The following is a 21,611-nucleotide window of genomic DNA, read 5'->3' as shown; positions in this document are numbered from 1 at the left end:
TGAACTCTGTAATTGCAAACAAAAGCTACTGTACCAAATATTAACATTGATTTTCACAGGTGTTCAAATACTTATTTGCAGCAGTAACATACAAATAAATTATTTAAAAAAAAATCATACATTGTCATTTCCGGATTTTTTTTTTTTTTTTTGATTATGTCTCTCACAGTGGACATGCACCTAAGATGAAAATTTCAGACCCCTCCATCATTTCTAAGTGGGAGAACATCGCGGGGTGTTCAAATACTTATTTTCCTCACTGTATATATACAATTTACACTTGGATAGCAATAAAATAAAATAAGTACAAATTGAATAGAGAACAATAAGATCTCAATAAATTAAAATAAATAGCAACTGTATCCCTGTAGAAGTGTACACAACAAATTTAGCACCACGTTTTAGAGAAGAGAATAATGGACTAGAAGATAAGCTCGTCTTTTGGGCCAGAAATCACATAAAAAATAAAAATAAAAAAAGGTGACGTGATCTTCTTCCCTTAGCTGACTGAATAAACTTAACTTTAACTGTCTTTTAAAACTTGCCTTGTTGCTAATCGACTGCAAGATCTAGATTTTATATAAGATATATTTTAGCTGAATAGTTCCCGGCGTGTGGGATACGTGGGTTATATCTTGATCTTTCAACCTAACCGGTTCTTTGCAAACCTTACAGCAATAACAGTGCAGCACCGACGAAGCATTTTTATTCTGAGAGCAGCGTGACTCTGTGAGCGATAATCAGGGCAGCTACAAAATGTAAGGCTTGGTAAAATATTCAGAATAGTTGATCAAAACCTTTAAACTTATTTTGTGATGTTTGATATCGTCAATTCCCAGCAGAATATTGGAGTTTATAATTCCTGTGAACGAAGCGCAGGCTGCACAGCAAAAGACTGGAAATGAAGAATCAAATTCCTCCTGCACATGTGCGTCACAACCTCAGCCCCCGAGATCAGGAGTTGGCATTCCATGTCTCTACTTCTATGGAAAAAAATAACAAAGTAGCAAAGTAACATTGCTACCAGCTCCACAATGGATGGGTGCATTTTCAAACAGGAGAGGCTTCAGTATGGAACTGCTTTGGTTACAAAAGATCAGGGGCCTCATGTACAAAGACTTGTGTGCATTTCCGACTGAAACTTGGCGTACTCCAAAACCCAGAAATTGGTGTAAGCACAAAAATATTCAGATGTATCAAAGTGTGCATAGTCATGGATCCACGCACGTTCCGTTTGTACATCCCACTTGATTGAATGAGTGTGTTTGTGTGTGTAAATAGACACTGAAGTAAAACAATATTAGGTGCACGCCGGCTGACAGTGTGTGACATTAACATTACACGTGCTTTTACTGACAAATTCTGAACACAGTCGGGGCTTGTTAAAAAGCTCTCTAGATCCACCATCAAGAAAAAGAACACATATTAATAATAATAACAACAAAAACATATTTGAATGTGCACATGCCCAAATGTGTCTGCACTGGTTATTGTTCGGAACAATTACACAAATAAATTATGTAATCACCAAGCACCCATCTATCGTGCACCATGCCACCCTCCAGCCTGATGCGCATTTTCACATCATGTAAGATTTGAACATTGAAGGAATGAAAATGTTTCCTATTAACAAAATCAAATTCATGTGATGGTGCCTGTGGGCACAGACAACCCCTGGCTCCTCGCTGTATTGCCCTCTGGGCCGACCGCAGTTCTGTGCACAATGCCAGTTACACTGGCCTTGGTAATCGAAATCAGTTTATGAGCCAGTTATCATCATTTGCAAATAAATCCCTGTGTTCCCAGAGTTCACGCTGACGTCGGATTGCACCATTTTCAAGGTGCTTCAACAACGCTAACACAGCCACTGTTTGTGCCATTTTATGCAACACTTTGCACATGGTTTTATATCCACCCATATAATTGCAAACATGTGGGTGTGTTAAATGTTCATCAGTGTGTCTCTGATGTGCACATCTCTCTGATGACTTCATGTTTTCACACTATTAACGGTTCCCAGCATCACCTCCATGTGTCGGAGGCGGCACAATAGCTGTAGAAACGTGCGTACGCCAGCCAGGATTTTTGCGTGATGCACTGCACATTTCCACAGTCATATCACTTTTGACACATCTGAACGTGAGCGTGGAGACAGACGTACGCCACGTTTTTGTGTGTAAGCACGCTTTGTACATGAGGCTCCAGATGTACAACAAACCATGTTAATTATCAGGAACTGCAAGAAGACTAACAACGAAACGGGGTAATAGAACAAACTTATTTTACCACCTCAAGTACAAGTACCTGGTTGAGTGGAGGACAGCTAAAAATCAAGGAGTATTTGATTCGTATTTAGCATTTGTTTTGACAACATTGTCAAATCAAAATTCAAATTGTTTTCTTTCCGTACCTGGCCCAGATCTCTGGCACCACACTGAAGTGCCTGGCAGAGGATGTTGCAGGCAGCAATTCAGGAATAATTTCTTACTTTTCATTAAGAATTATGAAGTGGTTATGATCCTCACCTTTGGCATCACATCCCTATATGAAGCTGCATCTGAACTCACAACAGAATATTTCCAGCATATTTCATATTTTTGACCTCCCTAATATGGTTTCAGCTCGATGAGCTGTCTTTAACACACCTGTGTTAGAGTGCCAGGATAGAGGACTCCATCATAGTCTACAAGGACACATGTTCCAGCCTTGTTGGTCTCTTCAGTCTCCCCTGTGTCGCTGTGAGTGAAGACGAACTCATTTAGGGAGGAGCAGTCACAAGAACAACTACAAACGCAAGAAAAATGTCTAAATTTGATCCTCTCAGGCTCTGTTGCAACAAGCTGTAGAGAAATAAGTTTAGTTTGATTGCAGAAACATGAAGATAGATTAAATTATCTTATATTGTAATTTGCACCCAAGTAAATAATACAAATGGAAAATGTCAAAAAAGAAAAATGCAAAAAGAGAGGGAAAGGAGATGTATGAATGTGACTTTGTTTGTGTGTACTTGTAGAATAGGGTGCTTACTTGATACACTTTGATCGTCCCTGGGACTGATTTTAAGGGATGGAGCAACCAGTTTCCCACATTTTGCAGTGTTCTCCTGTCACCTCAAATAGCCTCACAGTGGATTACTTTGACAGATTTTCCAGCAAGTCACTAGCATTTGGGATATCAGCGCCATAGGCCACTAAACAATGTGCCAGGATTTTAAGTGCACCTCCTACTCCTCCGGGGGGCTCCTTTCCCATAGGAGGCCTCAGTGAAGTTCCATGTCAGGGTCTTGAAACCTTTCATAAAAGGCACTGTGCAAGCAAGGTAGAATGATGTCTTATTCCTGTCCTGTGACATCAGCGTATCTGAGAATAAGTGAATGTTGCTGAGTCTAATGTGATCCATGACTAGATCCAAATGAGCCCATGTGGGAACAGCATCATGTCGTAAGCTACCAGATACAGTTGCAAATGTATCTGGTAGTATCTGCAGCTTGTGCTGGGGTTTGGTTCGGTTGAGTTGTTTTTGGGGTTCTTTTTATGTGGTTCCTGTCCCCATGTCCTTTTATGTCCTTGGCACATGTCCTATTGTGTCTCCCATGGTGTACTTATGTGTGTATGTTGTTGTATCCTCCGTGTCCTCCTCCCCCCAGGGTCCCTGGGTATGTGAGTGTGTGCGTGGGTGTTGTCTGTCCTGGTATGTGCGTATGGATGTGCATGTGTGTTTCTCTTGATTGTCTCAGCCACGTGGAGTTGTCTTGGTTCCGCGTGACGGCTGTGTGTGGCAGCTGTCAGCCTCTGTGTCTATGAGCCCCGCCCCTCGTGTTTTGAGTTACGTGTTTTCCGTCCTCTTATCAGTTATGAGTTTATCTGTGAATGTCTGTGTTGTGTACCTTATGTTGGGATTTGATATATATATATATCAGGATCAGGTTTTCCGGGTTTTTTTCCCACTCACCTTCAGGTTCATTTATTTTACCATAATTTCCTGACTATAGAGCACACCTGAATATTAGCCCCACCCACCAATTTTAAAAAGAAAAGAAAAAGGTACATAAATAAGCTGCACTTGTCTATAAGCCACAGGTCTTGTGCTGCAGGCACAAGTCGAAGAAGTTCCGCTTCTGTTGTGCACAATTTTAAAACATTCACAGTCACGAGAATAGTTAAATTCATATTTTAGAAATTACTCTGTCCTGATCACAACATTAAAAGCAATCACATACTCAATGACGATATAATTAAAAGTTGACATTCAACCTACCATCCCTGGTTCTCAAGACCAGGCACCTAAGTGGCTCGACTCTACTCTTTTCTAATCTCCTATTTTACTCGTCCTTTTTAGATATTTAGATATACCTTTGTATACTGGCATAGTTCCACCTTAGAATTGGAATATAATATATAAGATATACCTTACTGAATTTTCATGACTAAGTAAAAACCAAAAAAAAGATTTCATCATGAGGTTTATGTCACATTGAGAAATCCTAATTAACCAAAACACTGCAGTCATTGTTACATCATCTCCTGTTGTGTTTGTCATAAATATTTGTATTTATTTATGGTGTCTTTTTTCCTGGTTAAAGTGCAGATATGAATGAATCTACCAGATTTAAAAATGTACACATTAATTTCCATGCTATTTTATTTTTCTAAAAAAAAAAATCCAAGGTTTCTTATAATGTTATTCAAGAAATCATCAGGTAAGTTATGTTTTAATTTACAGATGAAGAAAGGTTTCTAAAGAATCTTTTATTTTTGTTTTTATTTTTTTTTTCTAATGTAAGACACTTTTTTTTACAGTAATCAAATTAATTTTGAGGTTAAAAAAGAACTAACATTTTCAAGGTTTTTCTTCAGAAAACCGCTGTATATAAATTAGCAGTGTTAACCCCCAAAACGTGAATCAGCTGCAAATCATGAATTACCCGCAAAAATTTAATTGCTAAACATGAATACTGAAAAAATATCTCTCAAAATGAGAACATAGGTCTCACAAAACGTGAACGGGGGTCTCACAAAATGTGATCATTCATGATATATATATATATATGTTGTGAAAGTGTAGGAACACGGACCCACAACAGGGGGCGCAATGAACGGACAATGGAGGAAGATAAATAACAAGGTTTACTATTGTGAAACAAGCACAATAAGTACAACAATCACAATTTGGGGTCGAATTTGCTGGTGTCGTGTGGGCAGGCTCGAAGGTAGGAGACACCCGTCTCAGTCGAACCGGAACCACCCCGATCTCCTCTGCCACCGAACCCTGGAATACTGGAACCGCCAAGTCCCGAATTCCCAGGTGGCCACTGCCTCCGCTCGTCGGATCCGGTACTGCTGGCAGGAGAGAGCAACAACACACAGGTGTGATGCGACAGCACCCAGTAACGGAGAGGGGAGAAGCCGCCTCCACCTCTTGTCAATGCACAACAGGAAGGTGAGTACTTCTCCAAGCAATATAGCTTCTAGCAGTCAACAATCCTGAAAAGGTTTAACAAATGATTAGCTGGTTAATCAGAATAAGAATGCAGAGATACTACCTCAGTCTTAGGCGATATCTCGGCACTGAGGTGGAGACGCCGTCCTCCTGATATACCTTGGTGCCGAGTAGAAACAGCTGTGTCCAATAATGGGTGACAGCTGTCACCCTGGCTGCTCATCTCAGGTGGCGACGCCCTCTGGTGCCTGGAGCCCGCACTCCAGGCAGGGCGCCCTCTGGTGGTGGTGGGCCAGCAGTACCTCCTCTTCAGCGGCCCACACAACAGGACCCCCCCCTCAACGGGCGCCTCCTGGCGCACGACCGGGCTTGTCCGGATGGCGACGGTAGAAGTCGGCCAGGAGGGCCGGGTCCAGGATGAAGCTCCTCTTCACCCAGGAGCGTTCTTCGGGGCCGTACCCCTCCCAGTCCACCAGGTACTGAAGACCCCGACCCATTCGACGGACATCGAGGAGCCGACGCACGGTCCAAGCCGGTTCCCCGTCGATGATCCGGGCAGGAGGTGGTGCCGGACCCGGGGTGCAGAGGGGTGAGGTGTGATGGGGCTTTATCCGGGAGACGTGGAATACTGGGTGAATCCGCAGCGAGGCCGGCAACTGAAGCCTCACTGCGGCGGGATTGATGATTTTGAGGACCTTGAAGGGGCCGATGTATCGGTCTTGGAGCTTGGGGGAGTCCACTTGAAGGGGAATGTCCTTGGTGGACAACCATACCTCCTGCCCAGGACGATACGTGGGAGCCGGGGCCCGCCGCCGGTCTGCATGTGTCTTCGCTCTCGTCCGGGCCTTCAACAAGGCAGAGCGGGCGGCACGCCACACCCGACGGCACCTCCGTAGGTGGGCCTGGACCGAGGGCACACCGACCTCTCCCTCGACCACCGGAAACAAGGGGGGCTGATACCCCAAGCACACCTCAAACGGGGAGAGGCCGGTGGCTGATGACACTTGGCTGTTGTGAGCGTACTCGATCCAGGCCAGGTGGGTACTCCAGGCCGTCGGGTGCGCGGCTGTCACACAGCGTAGTGTCTGCTCCAAGTCCTGGTTCGCCCGCTCTGCTTGCCCGTTGGTCTGGGGATGATACCCAGACGAGAGGCTGACCGTGGCCCCCAGTTCCCGGCAGAAGCTCCTCCAGACGTGTGAGGTGAACTGGGGACCGCGATCGGAGACGATGTCTGATGGTATACCATGCAGACGGACGACGTGGTGGACCAGGAGGTCCGCTGTCTCCTGGGCCGTTGGAAGCTTCGGGAGGGCCACGAAGTGGGCCGCCTTGGAGAAACGGTCCACTATCGTGAAGACGACGGTGTTTCCCTGGGACGGCGGGAGACCCGTGACGAAGTCCAGGCCGATGTGGGACCAGGGGCGATGAGGCACGGGCAGTGGCTGTAGCTGCCCTGAGGTCTTCTGGTGGTTGGCCTTGCCCCTGGCGCAGGTGGTACAGGCCTGGACGTAATCCCGGACATCGGCCTCCAGGGATGCCCACCAGAAGCGTTGCCGGACGACTGTCACGGTCCTTCGCACCCCCGGGTGACAGGAGAGCTTAGAACCGTGACAGAAGTCTAGGACTGCGGCCCTGGCCTCTGGTGGGACGTATAGTTTGTTCTTTGGTCCGTTTCCGGGGTCCGGGACACGGGTCAGGGCCTCCCGGACGGTCTTCTCCACGTCCCAGGTGAGGGCGGCCACGATAGCGGACTCCGGGATGATGGGATCCGGGGGATCCGACGGTTCCGTTTTGACCTCATCTTCGTGCACCCGGGACAATGCATCCGATCTCTGGTTCTTGGTCCCGGGGCGGTAGGTAATCCGGAAGTCAAAACGGCCAAAGAACAGTGACCAGCGGGCTTGCCTGGGGTTCAGACGCTTAGCGGTCCTGATGTACTCCAGGTTCCGATGGTCAGTGAAAACCGTGAATGGCACGGCTGTTCCCTCCAACAGATGTCTCCACTCTTCGAGGGCCTCTTTCACAGCAAGGAGTTCCCGATTGCCGACGTCATAGTTCCGTTCAGCGGGGGTCAACCTGCGGGAAAAATAGGCACACGGGTGAAGGACCTTATCGGTCTTCCCGCTCTGGGAGAGCACCGCTCCTATCCCTGAGTCCGAGGCATCCACTTCAACCACTAACTGGCGGCTAGGATCGGGCTGCACCAGAACTGGTGCAGACGAGAAGCGCCGTTTCAACTCCTTGAACGCGGCCTCGCACCGGTCCGACCAGGTGAAGGGAACTTTTGGAGAGGTCAGGGCTGTCAGGGGGCTAACTACCTGACTGTAGCCCTTGATGAACCTCCTGTAGAAATTAGCAAAGCCGAGGAACTGTTGCAGCTTCCTACGGCTTGTGGGTTGGGGCCAGTCTCTCACCGCCGCAACCTTGGCCGGGTCCGGGGCGACGGAGTTAGAGGAGATGATAAACCCCAGGAAGGACAAAGAAGTGCGGTGGAACTCACACTTCTCGCCCTTCACAAACAGACGGTTCTCCAACAACCGCTGTAGGACCTGACGTACATGCTTGACATGGGTCTCAGGATCCGGAGAAAAGATGAGTATATCGTCTAGATATACGAAGACGAACCGGTGCAGGAAGTCCCGCAAGACATCGTTTACCAACGCTTGGAAGGTCGCGGGAGCATTAGTGAGACCGAACGGCATGACCAGGTACTCAAAATGACCTAAGGGGGTGTTAAATGCCGTCTTCCATTCGTCTCCCTTCCGAATCCGAACCAAATGGTACGCGTTCCTAAGATCCAGCTTGGTGAAGATTCTGGCTCCATGCAAGGGGGTGAACACTGAATCCAACAAGGGCAACGGGTATCGGTTGCGAACCGTGATCTCATTCAACCCCCTGTAATCAATGCATGGACGAAGTCCGCCATCTTTTTTACCCACAAAAAAGAAACCAGCGCCCATCGGTGAGGTGGAATTCCGGATCAACCCGGCGGCTAATGAGTCCCGGATGTAGGTCTCCATTGATTCGCGTTCCGGCCGTGAGAGGTTGTACAGCCTACTGGACGGGAACTCACTGCCTGGAACCAAATCAATGTCACAATCGTACGGGCGGTGGGGAGGAAGCGTGAGAGCCAGATCCTTGCTGAACACGTCCGCAAGGTCATGGTACTCCGCTGGCACCGCCTTCAGATTGGGCGGGACTCGGACCTCCTCCTTAGCTTGGGAGCCGGGAGGAACCGAGGAACCGAGACACTCCCGATGGCAGGTTTCGCTCCACTGAACCACCACCCCGGACGGCCAATCAATCCGGGGATTGTGCTTAAGCATCCATGGAAATCCTAAAACCACACGGGAGGTGGCCTGAGTCACGAAGAACTCGATCACCTCCCGGTGGTTGCCTGACACCACCAGAGTTACTGGAGGTGTCTTGTGTGTGATTGGTGGGAGTAGGGAGCCATCTAGTGCTCGAACCTGCACAGGCGAGGTAAGAGCCACCAGAGGGAGCCCTATCTCCCTGGCCCATCTACTGTCTAGCAGATTCCCCTCAGAGCCCGTGTCCACCAGTGCTGGGGCCTTCAGGGTTGAATCCTCAAACAGGATCGTGACTGGGAGTCGTGTAGCAATGTGGGTATGTCCCACGTGAATGTTTTGGCCCACCCCTGGCCCAGTCTCTAAGGGCGGGCGTTTGGCGTTTGACCGCTCGGGGCAGTCTCTCACATGGTGCTCTATTGAACCACAAACAAGACACGCTCCGTGGGTCCATCTCCTTTGTGCATCTGGTGCCCTAAATGTTGCCCTACTCGTGTCCCTAGCTTCGTCAGTAGGGGGAGCTGTGACCCCACGGAGCGCAGGAACAGAGGAGCGTGGGGAGGGCGGAGCTCGATCGGACCCGGAAGGGAGAGGGACGACGCGTGCCTGGCCACGCCCTTCGCCTCGTTCCCGGCGGCGTTCTTCTAACCGGTTGTCGAGTCGTATGACTAGATCAATGAGCCCATCCAAATCCCGTGGTTCGTCCTTAGCCACCAGGTGTTCTTTTAGGACCAGAGACAGTCCGTTTACAAAGGCAGCGCGGAGGGCAGTGCTATTCCAGCCGGATCTCGCTGCCGCGATGCGGAAGGCGACTGCATAGGCAGCTGCGCTCCGACGCTCCTGTCGTATGGACAGTAGTGCGGTTGAAGCGGACTCTCCTCTGTTGGGATGATCGAACACCGTTCTGAGCTCCCGTACAAACCCATCGTATGTATGAAGGAGCCGTGAGCTCTGCTCCCAGAGCGCTGTAGCCCAAGCGCGTGCCTTCCCGCGAAGCAGATTTATCACATAAGCTACTTTGCTAGCATCAGTCGCGTACATTACGGGACGCTGTGCGAAGACGAGCGAACACTGCATCAGAAAATCCGCGCACGTCTCCACACAGCCTCCGTACGGTTCTGGAGGGCTTATGTATGCTTCTGGGGACGGAGGAAGGGACCGTTGAACGACCAGTGGAACGTTACTTTCACGCGCAGGGTCCTCGGGAGGGAGAGCCGCAGCGGCGCCCGGAGGGCGCGCCTCCACTTGTGCGGCGAGAGCCTCTACCCTGCGGTTTAGGAGAACGTGTTGCTCGGTCATTAAATCGATCCGAGAGGTGAAAGCGGTGAGGATCCGCTGCAACTCACCGATTACCCCTCCCGAAGCCTCCGCCGCGCCTTGGTCTTCCATTGGCCGTTCAACAGCCGGTTGACGCCCCTCGGGGTCCATGACGCTGGCCGAGATATCCTGTTGTGAAAGTGTAGGAACACGGACCCACAACAGGGGGCGCAATGAACGGACAATGGAGGAAGATAAATAACAAGGTTTACTATTGTGAAACAAGCACAATAAGTACAACAATCACAATTTGGGGTCGAATTTGCTGGTGTCGTGTGGGCAGGCTCGAAGGTAGGAGACACCCGTCTCAGTCGAACCGGAACCACCCCGATCTCCTCTGCCACCGAACCCTGGAAATACTGGAACCGCCAAGTCCCGAATTCCCAGGTGGCCACTGCCTCCGCTCGTCGGATCCGGTACTGCTGGCAGGAGAGAGCAACAACACACAGGTGTGATGCGACAGCACCCAGTAACGGAGAGGGGAGAAGCCGCCTCCACCTCTTGTCAATGCACAACAGGAAGGTGAGTACTTCTCCAAGCAATATAGCTTCTAGCAGTCAACAATCCTGAAAAGGTTTAACAAATGATTAGCTGGTTAATCAGAATAAGAATGCAGAGATACTACCTCAGTCTTAGGCGATATCTCGGCACTGAGGTGGAGACGCCGTCCTCCTGATATACCTTGGTGCCGAGTAGAAACAGCTGTGTCCAATAATGGGTGACAGCTGTCACCCTGGCTGCTCATCTCAGGTGGCGACGCCCTCTGGTGCCTGGAGCCCGCACTCCAGGCAGGGCGCCCTCTGGTGGTGGTGGGCCAGCAGTACCTCCTCTTCAGCGGCCCACACAACATATATATATATATACACACACACTATATATACACTATATATTTTCAGTTTAAGTAATTTATGGATTTCAGTTTACGGATCAATTACTGTAGGAAGTCTTGATCACAAACCCTGTCACCACAAAAATTATTATTATTATTATTATTATTTTTTATTTTTGTGGTGGGGTCACTACAGCTTGAGGAGGTGATCCCAGCAGCTCTTGATGGTGTCATGGTCCCAGTCCCGCTGGGTGTGTCCCGCTCCGGGAACGGTGTCAGGTGAGGAGTTTGACTGAGATGGTCCACCTGTCTAACTCAGGAAGGACAGAAACCTCCCCCTCTGGTAAACGGCTCAATAATCTTAAGAGAAATTCTGTTGAAAAACAAATAACACTAGTTTCTAACCTCTGGAAGGTAGACAATGAGCTACAACCTTATTTTTATCCATATGAGCCGTCATGTAAGCTGGAAAAATAATATTGATCTGAATGAGCAGATGGCAGACAAATGGAAGTGTAGGGACCGTCTACAAAGTGCACAAACGAAAAGACACACCAGAAAAATATTCAATAAATTCAGGTGTGGTGTCACCGAATTCAGTGAATCCTGCTGGTTATACAACCCCAATTCCAATGAAGGTGGGACGTTGTGTAATATGTAAATAAAAACAGAATACAATGATTTACAAATCCTCTTCAACCTATATTCAATTGAATACACCACAAAGATGAAATATTTAATATTCAAACTGATAAATTTTATTGTTTTTGTGCAAATATTTGTTCATTTTGAAATGGATGCCTGCAACACATTTCAAAAAAGCTGGGACAGTGGTATGTTTACCACTGTGTTACATCACCTTTCCTTCTAACAACACGCAATAAGCATTTGGGAACTGAGGACACTTATGATTGGGTATAAAAGGAGCATCCCCAAAAGTCTCAGCCGTTCACAAGCAAAGATGGGGAGAGGATCACCACTTTGTGAACAACTGCGTGAAAAAATAGTCCAACAGTTTAAGAACAATGCTTCTCAAAGTTCAATTGCAAGGAATTTAGGGAGTCCATCATCTACAGTCCATAATCAGAAAATTCAGAGAATCTGGAGAACTTTCTACACATAAGCGGGAAGGCCGAACACCAACATTGAATGCCCGTGACCTTTGATACCTCAGGCGGCACTGCATTATAAACCAACATAATTGTGTAAAGGATCTTACCGCGTGGGCTCAGAACACTTCAGAAAACCATTGTCAGTTAACACAGTTTGTTGCTACATCTACACGTGCAAGTTAAAACTCTACCATGCAAAGTCAAAGCCATACATCAGCAACATCCAGAAATGCTGCCACCTTCTGTTGGGCCCGAGCTCATTTGAAATGGACAGATGCAAAGTGGAAAAGTGTGCTGTGGTCTGATGAGTCCACATTTCAAATTGTTTTTGGAGTTGTGTTGTATGAAGGTGTTATTATGTTGCATAACTAGACACTTAGGTAACAGCTCAAAAACGGTTTTAATAACACTAACCCAAATATCGGATCAGATCGAATCAAATCGAATAGAATCTAATCAAATCAAAATAATCAATTTTGAATCTTAAGAATCGGAATCAAATCAATTCTTGAAATTTGAATCGATCCCCAGCTCTAATAAAGATGCAGTTCAGCAGCCAACTGTTCAATTATTTTTGTTCGCTGTGAAATAATGCGCCCAACACAAAACATACTATAATTGCTCGCCGTTTGTTCGACTGAAATGCAGTTACCCTCAAATTAAAGCTGACACCACAGGGTCGTATTGTTTGTTTGTTTTCAATTCTGATATACTATGATAGCTTAAAAATTGTTAACTGAAACTCATCCAACTCCCATGTCTGCATCCCAGGAGCCTCCACTCCTCTCCTGAAAGAAACATCCTGTTGCCAGGCCAGTTTGACCTTAAACATCCTCTGTAGAGTTCTCTGGGACTGATTGCTTACATTGATCAAAGAGGACCTACCACCTACCACCCGCACGCCACCCTTGACACCCCTATCTTCTCCAAATGAGCTGATAATTAATAAGGGCTGGTTCCACAAACACCAGTCAACAGACAGCATGATGGATCGGACAGCCTGGATGCAAACCAATGCCATGCTGAGCTGCCTCTGGCCCTCTGATAAGTTCCTGGGTGTTTTTTTATTTTTTACCTTGTGTGATCAGGCATGCACAAGAGCAGCCACCCTGCTAATTAAATACCCACAGGATGTCCTTGGTTTTCAGCGGGGATGCTGTCTATCTGTTTACTATTCGCATGTATTTAATATTTCATGGAGCTGCAAAGCTGATGTTTGGAGATGTGCCATTGCAGACTTTTAGCAGTTGAGGATAATTTCAGTTAGATTTCACAAGATTAAATCATTTTTAGTGGAAATTATTTTGATACTTTCAGTATTTTGCTTTTGTATCTGTGCATCAGTCAATTAGAAATACAGTGTGGTACTGTCAGAATCTGTCTGGAGTAGGTTCTTAAAAACTGATTGTATTTGAAGGAGACTAGTGAGGAAAACCAACAAGAAGAGACAGTTTTGAAGGAGTTATAGGCTTTTGTTTGTTGCACTGTGCACACCAGAAGATTTTTAGCTGCAGCTTGCTAGAAGACACATAGGAGACCTGCAGCACAGCTTTACTTTTTAAAACATTCTTTCTGCTGCTCTTATTTGGGGCTTCAGCAACAGAAATATTGATCTCCTCACACAAAACTTTAGCGTATTTTGGCCACAGGTGATTCCAAAATTATATCTTTACTTTGCTTATCACTGCTACTGTTTTGCAACTTCAGATACATCTGTCTGTGTGTGTGCACACCTGTGCAGCCATCTAGGTGTCTGTGTTTGTAATAACACCTATGTAGTACCATGTAATGTATGCTGTTACGGTACCGGTCGTGTACACCTTGCAATAAATCTGGCTTTTCTTGTGTGTGGTTCATGTAACTCTTTAGTAGTTTTAGTTCTGATTTATTCTTTAAGTGCCTATCTGGTTTCAGTCTTGTTTCTAAGTGTTATTGAGGTTTAGATTTGTTTCTAAATGTCCTACTTTGGTTTTATTCTAATGGCTTGTCAGTTTCACCCTACTTTCTGTTTTACTTTGACACAATCTTCTCTGTTCCTGTTTGGTTTGCTTTCTTCCTGTTACTCTTACACCTGAACTCATTCAGCCATCAGTCGATCGACCTGCAGTTGATCATAATCACTTCCCCGATTATTTAAACTCTGCTTTTCAGAATCCTGGTTGCTGGTTCAATAGCTTGTTTGTTTGGTTTTTTGTTTTTTGTTTTTTTTGCCATCCTGCTTAGCTCTATATTGTCTTTTGTGACCTTTGACCCTGCAGTTTGTTTTTTGGACTTTGTGATTTGAACAGTAGGCACCTGTATATGACGTTGTGGCAAGTGGCCACTTTAGTTATTAAACCCACAAATCTACCAGTTGTATTGAAAACTGCATTCAACTTGATGAGTTGCACCACGTGATGATTACCTTGTTCAATCAAGTCAATCAATCAATCAATCAATCAGTTTTTTTATATAGCGCCAAATCACAACAAACAGTTGCCCCAAGGCGCTTTATATTGTAAGGCAAGGCCATACAATAATTATGTAAAACCCCAACGGTCAAAACGACCCCCTGTGAGCAAGCACTTGGCTACAGTGGGAAGGATTATTAACTGAGTGCAAGGTTAATAATTTGTTTATTATATGGCTATTACATCTCTCTCTCTCTCTCTCTCTCTCTCGCTCTCTCTCTCTCTCTCTCTCTCTCTCTCTCTCTCTCTCTCTCTCTCTCTCTCTATATATATATATATATATATATATATATATAAACACGCAAACTTACGGTATCGCCTGAATATGAAAGCTGCTGAGGGTTTTGGGCTCATAGTCAGACCTGTTTGCTTTCCTCACCTCCCTGAAGAACTTGTTAACAGATGGTCCAGTCGTTAGCTGGTAACTTTCAATCTGTGTGTTTTTTCAGATGCTGTTTAGATATTTATGGAGTATATTCATGTCAGACTTGGTTTTTGTAATCAAGTTTTTAACTTTCTGGTTTGTAATGAATGTGACACGAGTTCCGAACCGATTGTCATGGTAACCGGTCTGATATGGGAAAATTTCAGACTGGAAATCAGCCAGTCAGAGCGCGAGTAGTGTCGCAGCCATATAATAATCACTTCAGATACTCTATAAATATATAAACAGCATCGGAAAGAACACACAGATTGAAAGCTTACCAGCTAACGGATGGACCAGCTGTTCCTCATGGAGGTGAAAAAAGCGAACGGGTTTGACTACGAGCCCAAAACTGTCAGCAGCTTAAATATTCGGGCGATACTGTAAGTTTGCATGTTTATACATGCAATAGCCATGTAATAAACAAATTATTAACCTCACTTGCTCAGGCCGTACGGGAATACCAGACCTCTGTGTTTTTTTTGCACGGAACTCGTCTACGCTCGATCTGGGTGGTCAACACCTCGGGCTGATATTTTCCTGTACAGACTTTGTTCTCAATTAATAATCCTTTAATATCAAAGTGCTTCTAGATCTGCTCCCAGTGTGAAGTGGGGTAACAGGTAGCACTTTCTGCCAAAGTCAAAAGAAATTCCTAAATTAGAGAGAATATGATTGACATTTATCATTGTGGGAAGGCTTACAAAGACATTTTGAAGGTTATCCAAAGAATCACAGTGAGAGCGATTAGCTAGAAGCACAGTAATGGAACTTCTAAGAACTGACTGATCTTCCAAAATTTCTTAAAAAAGCAAAGTGGGGACTAATACAAGAAGTCACAAGGACAGCATCTAAGGAACTGCAGTACATGTCTCACTTCAGTACATGCTCCCAATAGAGCGCTTCGCTCTCAGACTGCAGGCTTACTTGTAGTTCCTAGGGTTTGTAAGAGTAGAATGGGAGGCAGAGCCTTCAGCTTTCAGGCTCCTCTCCTGTGGAACCAGCTCCCAATTCAGATCAGGGAGACAGACACCCTCTCTACTTTTAAGATTAGGCTTAAAACTTTCCTTTTTGCTAAAGCTTATAGTTAGGGCTGGATCAGGTGACCCTGAACCATCCCTTAGTTATGCTGCTATAGACGTAGACTGCTGGGGGGTTCCCATGATGCACTGTTTCTTTCTCTTTTTGCTCTGTATGCACCACTCTGCATTTAATCATTAGTGACTGATCTCTGCTCCCCTCCACAGCATGTCTTTTTCCTGGTTCTCTCCCTCAGCCCCAACCAGTCCCAGCAGAAGACTGCCCCTCCCTGAGCCTGGTTCTGCTGGAGGTTTCTTCCTGTTAAAAGGGAGTTTTTCCTTCCTACTGTAGCCAAGTGCTTGCTCACAGGGGGTCGTTTTGACCATTGGGGTTTTACATAATTATTGTATGGCCTTGCCTTACAATATATAGCGCCTTGGGGCAACTGTTTGTTGTGATTTGGCGCTATATAAAAAAATTGATTGATTGATTGATTGATGCCAGTGTTCATGGATCCACTATTAGAAAACACTGGGCAGCCATCAAAGAGTGATGAGACAACATTGTTGTTTGTATAAAGTATAGTAGATTATTGGAATGCACTTGTGAGGAATTGGTCAAAGACACACCTACGATTGCTATTAAACACTGCTATGAAGTCACATCACCTTTCCATTGGGCCTGTTGGTGACATTGAAAGGTCAGGTTCTAGACCATAACTGATTTAGAGCTCTGGATCCAATGTTTTGAAGCCAGTATGGTTGGTACAATGGTTGTGTATTAGTGATTGAATTTTGGGCAGAATAAGTCAAATGTCAAGGTCACACAGAACCACATATTACACTGTCTGAATCCTAAAAGACTGATGTGCATGAATCAGTGGGTGTTGTGGACGTTGCACTTTCTGAATGCCCTTTATAGTTTGACTTTTGCCAGAACACACCTCGATGCCCTTGAAACATTTTTAGACAATGATCTATGGTCCAATGTGTCAGAAATGGAGCCATTTGGAAGACAGCAGTCCTGTTACACCCATTATTAATCAAACAGACTTGCAGAAAAAGAACATCATGCTTATAGTCTATCGTGATGATGGCAGTGTGACGATGTGGGAATACTCTGCTGCTTCTGGGCTTGAGAGATTTGTAGTAATTAAGGGACACATGAATTCTACTCTCGAAAGCTTTTTGCTATTATAAATTGAGAATCGAGTATGGACATTGTTCACATTGCACTTTCACACATGCAGCATGCAACAGGAGAGTGTCTGTTCGTTTAACGAGGGGTGATCAGTGGGGCGTCTGTGCACGAGACAGAACATGATGTAAAATGTACACAATGGAAATCACTGTGTTTTAATGGTACGTACTTCAAAGATGGCAGATGAGACTATAGTGACTCATCTGTAAGGTCAACTGTTTTTGTGTTTGTTGAATCTGTGTCTATTTAGATGTGTTGGGAATATCAAAGATTGAGTGCAAAGCAAAACACCGGCAGGCAGAAAGGAGTACAAATCGTGTACATTCTGTGCAGAAAGATCCTACTGGAGAAAAATAAAAAGCTGCAGCCTTTTGGATCTGTGACAGTATCAGTGTGGAAAGGCCAGAGTGGAAGTGTGAGATGAAGCATATTCTGAACTCGTGCTGTACAAATAAATTGATTGGGGTCACCGACCTTGCTGTTGGAGGTCACCTGTATTTTCCAGTTCTCCCTGCTGCACCCAAGTATTAATTAGCTAATTCAGATATGCTCAGCCAATCAAGCAGAAGGCTTGACCACTTAGGTGTGTTTACAGCAGGTATATAATGGAAAAAAGGCAGAGCAGCTGGCCTGCAGGACCACAGTTGGTGACCCCTGCTCTCGATGGATTTGTAGATTGAGGTTATTGTGCCATCCAGGGTTCCATGGTACCACAAGGGGTTGCAGTGCAGCGGGTCCCAAGAACTATAATTGACAAACAGGGACGCTCCGCATGCCATCTCCTCCAGTTTTTACAATGACTGGGTTTTACATTAGTACAAGTAGAAACACACAGGTTCACATAAGGAACATGAAAAGTGCTCATTAATGGCAGCCAGCAGCCATGTTCCAACCACGCTGTATATAGTCCCACCCCCAACAATTAATATTTATAAAATCAATTGACATTTGTGAGTCATCCGCACCCACATCTAAGAATTCGTCCATCCCAACTACTATTGTTTACTCAGGTTGCCATTCTTTGATGTGAAATTTACTTTAAAAATCCAGATAATAAATAATAAATAATTATTGTACAAATAATAATTGACACAATTTTAATTTCTGTGCAGACAAATTATGTTACCTGCTTGAATAGATAAAACTTCACCAGTTCTCCCTAGCTGTTCGCTCATATTATTATTATTATTATTATTATTATTATTATTATTATTATTATTATTATTATTATTATTTGCCTTATTTTGAAAAGATTTAAAGATTTACACTCAACTCAGGGTTGTCAGCAGGACTTTTTCTCACCATAATGGGATGGGAAAACCATTTTAAAAAGCCAGGGGTTTGGGAGATGTTTAGCCTGGTAGAAGAAACACCGTCCCATTGTGCATAATTTTAAAATATTCACAATCACTTGAGTAGTGAAATTTATATTTTAGTACTCTGTCCTGATTACAACATTAAAAGCAATTAAATAGTCAATGAGGGCATGATATAATTTTGAAATGACTAAATTAAAAAATGATTTGATCATGAGAAATTCTAATGAACAAACACGCTGCAGTCATTGTTATATCATCTCCTGTTATGTTTATAATAAATATTTATATTTATTATTTATTGTGTTTTTTTCCTGGTTGAAATGCAAATATGAATGATAATGATAATGAATCTATCAGACTTAAAAATGTACACATTACTTTTCATGCTAATTTGTTTAAAATTAAATGTCCAAGGGTCAGTTGTTGTGTGGGCCGCTGAAGAGGAGGTACTGCTGGCCCACCACCACCAGAGGGCGCCCTGCCTGGAGTGCGGGCTCCAGGCACCAGAGGGCGCTGCCGCCTGATGAGAGCAGCCAGGGTGACAGCTGTCACCCATTACTGGACACAGCTGACTGCACTCAGCACGGAGGTATATCAGCAGGACAGCGTCTCCACCTCAGTGCCGAGATATCGCCTTGAGTTTAAGGTAATCACCTCTGCAGCATATTCTGTGTTTTTGACAATACTTGATAAACCTTTCAGGACAGCGGACTACTGAAGACCAAGTGTTTGGATAAGTACTCCCCTTTCCTGCTTCAGTGTAACAAGAGGTGGAGGCGGCTTCGCCCCTCTCCATCTACTGGGTGCGGTCGCATCCCTACCTGTGTGTTTGTGCTCTTTTCCGCCAGCAGTACCAGATCCGACGAGCGAAGGCAGTGGCCACCTGGGAATTCGGGACTTGGCGGTTCCAGTACTTCTGGGTTTCGGTGGCAGAGGAGATCTGGGTGGTTCCGGTTCGACTAGGACGGACGTCTCCTACCTTCGGGCCTGCCCACACGACACCAGCAGATTTCGGCTTACACCTCCAAATTGTTAATTGTTGTATTAGTTGTGCTCTTCTCACAACAGTAAAACTTGTTCTTTACCTTTCTCCATTGTCCGTTCATTGCGCCCCTTGTTGTGGGTCCGTGTACCTACACTTTCACAACAGTCAGTATCATGTTAATCAAGAAATCTTCTCACCTGAAACAACAAGAACAGATAGGTTATGGTTGTAATTTACAGACAAACATCAAAGGTTTCTAAAGAATCTTCTTTGTTTTTAAGTTAAAGCTGTTTTAATTACATGTTATTTAATGTAGGAAAAAAAAACACATAAGCATTTTCTTGAATAAACTGCTGTGTATAAATTAGCAGTTATGATATTCCTGACACACATCTATACTGTTCTGTGTTTTGGCCTGATGTCTTGTTTCTGTTGGCTTTAAAGTAAGGCTGTAACAAAGATTAAAAAAAAAAAAAAAACTGTGGCTTTACTTCACACAATTTGGCACTCAAAATGCAGGCAATAGTGTTTCAGAGGGTTATAAATTAAAAACTCTTCTGGGGGAAGCTGGCCCCGGTCTCCCCAAGCCTGCAGCACGTAGCTCGCTGCAAGGAGAACTTTAGCGAATGCAGAACTTTAGCGGCTGCAGAACTTTTCTTCCAGTGCTCAGTGTGGGACACATTGCAGGAGAACTTTAAAGGTTGTACGAGAACTTGTCCCCCAAGACATTTTCCCATGCGCGCAACGATCCACACCAGAGAAACTTTGTGTGCTATCCCATGTTAGAAGGAACGGAAAAAAACTGGTGTGAAACGGCAGATGATTCTCTTTTCTTGCCCGTACTGACAGATGATAGTCCAGTAGTGTATGGAGCTAAATCCAGGCCAAAACGTTTTGTAATCTGAAAATAAAAAAAGATTGAAGATTTTGAAAGTGAAAATTCAATGTTTGTTCTTGAATTTTATAATAATTTAAAAAGTATTATTAAAATAAAAATAAGTGTAAGATATATATTTTTCAGTTTAAATATATTTTTGATTCAGCTCTGTAATTATTTTGATCAAATAATTTATTTTCATTAATATTTCTTTTTTTCACCTTCAGATATTTTTTCACTTTCAGATCTTATTCAGTTTCAAACTTTTGGCCCTGTTCTGGCATTGGAGGGTGTGGCTTCGATTGAGAGGGGCGTGGAATTGTGAGTGACAGCAGAGCAGTCAGTCCTCACATGATGTTGCTTTCAGGAAACGTGGGTACTTTGATAGATAATGACTTAACACTTTCTCTCCACTGTATTGTCTTGATACCTGTAAATAAAGTGATGCTAAGGACAAAGATGTCTATTACAAGTAATCGACATCTGGGAGTCTATTACTTGGGGTCGAGCTACAGGGTTTTATGTCTCTAAAATGTTATTGGCAAGCCCTATTTTGAGTACTTTTTTGTGGTTTTAGATGCATTGAAAGCAAGAAAAATAGAGAAGAAAATACATTTATGTTGTAATATTTTTAATATCACAGTTTTTTTGCATGTTTCTGTCAAAGTCTAAGTTAAAATAAATAACATTGAAACGGTTAAAAACACATTGATTTAATTCTTCAAAAATGACACACAGTACCTTTAATCCAGTGTTTTTCATCTTTACAGTTTTTTCCAACATTTTTGAGTGGCATTGCATTACTTAAAAAAGTTTGTCTTGTCTGCTTGTCTGTCTTGTTTGAACAAGAGCTGAACCTGGACTTATTTGATTGTCAAACCTGCTTTTTTATTAAAGATGAAAAACTTTCTGAATTAGTTTTTCACACTTCCCTGATTATGATTGTTAAGTTTAACAAGAGTGTTGTGCTAACGTCACTGTTTTACAAATGATCATGGGATCGTGTGTGTCAACGTTAAACAGTTTCTAAACAGTTCTAATGAAAACTACTCTCTGTTTCTCTCTCTCACTCACTCACTCTCTCTCTCACTCTCTTGTTGTTTTCCGGCTAAGAGCAAACTTGGAACTTTTTGGAAACACGAAGCTTTCCAGCTGTAAAATAAACCGTAAATTTCTAATTGTATAATCACCTACGTGCACACGAGGAACTCTGGATTAATACTGAAGGATTTTGATAGAGGTTTTTCTGCATTCAGCTGTTCAGCTGTTCAGCTGCACTCTGAGCTCATAAGTTTCACAGCCTCACAGGATGCTGAAGTGGCTGATTTTTC

General features: G+C 44.4%; 1 protein-coding gene and 1 long non-coding RNA gene across 2 annotated transcripts in view; both read left to right on the top strand.

The window, feature by feature from the left end:
• Window positions 1-21,611, top strand: part of LOC117523759 (inositol polyphosphate-5-phosphatase A-like) — a 640,661-nt gene that overhangs the window by 274,733 nt on the left and 344,317 nt on the right. The window lies entirely within an intron of this gene.
• LOC117523760 lies at window positions 2,057-13,238 on the top strand. Its single transcript, XR_004564611.1, has 3 exons — window positions 2,057-2,207; window positions 5,620-5,623; window positions 13,228-13,238. It is a non-coding gene; the product is annotated as an uncharacterized LOC117523760 (long non-coding RNA).

Source organism: Thalassophryne amazonica, chromosome 13 (genome assembly GCF_902500255.1).
Source record: "Thalassophryne amazonica chromosome 13, fThaAma1.1, whole genome shotgun sequence".
NCBI lineage: Eukaryota > Metazoa > Chordata > Actinopteri > Batrachoidiformes > Batrachoididae > Thalassophryne > Thalassophryne amazonica.
Note: the sequence above shows the minus strand (reverse complement) of the source record. Positions and strands in the feature narration are given on the sequence as shown.